The sequence below is a fragment of the Arachis duranensis genome, chromosome 4 (assembly GCF_000817695.3).
Source record: "Arachis duranensis cultivar V14167 chromosome 4, aradu.V14167.gnm2.J7QH, whole genome shotgun sequence".
NCBI lineage: Eukaryota > Viridiplantae > Streptophyta > Magnoliopsida > Fabales > Fabaceae > Arachis > Arachis duranensis.
In genome coordinates this window covers 61,820,929-61,822,773 of record NC_029775.3, presented here as the reverse complement: position 1 = coordinate 61,822,773, position 1,845 = coordinate 61,820,929, and positions in this window count along the sequence as shown.

The window sequence follows — 1,845 nt, the reverse complement described above, 5'->3', positions numbered from 1 at the left end:
GCAAGCTATGGTTATCTTGTAAATCTCAGTCAGGCGGATTCAAATGGTTATGGAGGATTAATGATTAAAAGATGAATAAAACATAAAATAAAGATAAAGATACTTATGTAATTCATTGGTGAGAATTTCAGATAAGCGTATGGAGATACTTTGTCCCTTCCGCCTCTCTGCTTTCCTACTGTCTTCATCCAATCCTTCTTACTCCTTTCCATGGAAAACTGTATGTTAGGCATCACCGTTGTCAATGGCTACAGTCCCGTCCTCTCAATGAAAATGTTCAACGCGCTCTGTCACAGCACGGCTATTCATCTGTCGGTTCTCGATCATGTCGGAATAAAATCCAGTGATTCTTTTGCGTCTGTCACTAACGCCCCACAATCGCGAGTTTGAAGCTCGTCATAGTCATTCAATCCTTGAATCCTACTCAGAATACCATAGACAAGGTTTAGACCTTCCGGGTTCTCAAGAATGCCGCCATCAATTCTAGCTTATACCACGAAGATTCTGATTAAGGAAGCCAAGAGATATCCACTCAATCTAAGGTAGAACAGAGGTGGTTGTCAGGCACACGTTCATAGGTGAGAATGATGATGAGTGTCACGGATCATCACATTCATCAAGTTGAGGAACAAGTGATATCTTAGAACAAGAATAAGCTGAATTGAATAGAAGAACAATAGTAATTGCATTAATACTCGAGGTACAGCAGAGCTCCACACCTTAATCTATGGTGTGTAGAAACTCCACCGTTGAAAATACATAAGAACAAGGTCTAGGCATGGCCGTGAGGCCAGCCCCATGGTCTAAGATAGCATAAGACTATTCGAAGATAGCTACCCAGATGAAAATACAATAGCAAAAGGTCCTATTTATAGAGAACTAGTAGCTTAGGGTTTACAAAAATGAGTAAATGACGTATAAATCCACTTCTGGGCCCACTTGGTGTGTGCTTGGGCTGAGCATTGAAGCATTTTCGTGTAGAGACTTTTCTTGGAGTTAAACGCCAGCTTTTGTGCTAGTTTGGGCGTTTAACTCCCACTTCTGTGCCAGTTCCGGCGTTAAACACCGGGCAGTCTTGAGCTGATTTGAAATGCCGGTTTGGGCCATCAAATCTCGAGTAAAGTATATACTATTATACATTGATGGAAAGCCCAGGATGTCTACTTTCTAACGCAACTGAGAGCGCGCCAATTAAACTTTTGTAGCGCCAGAAAATCCACTTCGAGTGCAGGGAGGTCAGAATCCAACAGCATCTGCGGTCCCTTTTCACCCTCTGAATTAGATTTTTGCTCAGGTCCCTCAATTTCAGCCAGAAAATACCTGAAATCCAAGAAAAACACACGAACTCATAGTAAAGTCCAGAAAAGTGAATTTTTTTAAAACTAATAAAAATATAATAAAAACTAACTAAAACATACTAAAAACATACTAAAAACAATGCCAAAAAGCGTATAAATTATCCGCTCATCAGATGCCGTGATTTGTGTGTTGATTACTTTCAGTTTTTATAGGGCAGGAATGACTTAAATGATGGAAGGAAAATATACAAAAAATGGAAGGAAAACACAAATTGGAGTTTTGGAGAAACTAGCAGTAGCGCGTCCGCATGGACGACGCGAACGCGTGCTTAGTGCAAAAGAGAGTCGACGCGAGCGCATGGATGACGCGAACGCGTGACTTGTAAAACACAATTGATGCAGACGCATGACTGACATGACTGCGTGGAAGAGCAAAACTCAAATGACGCGACCGCGTGCCCCACGCGGACGCGTGACGTGCGCGATCTGCAGAACTTGCAGAAGTCGGCCCCAGCGACTTCTGGCCCTTTTTGGCCCAAATCCAAGC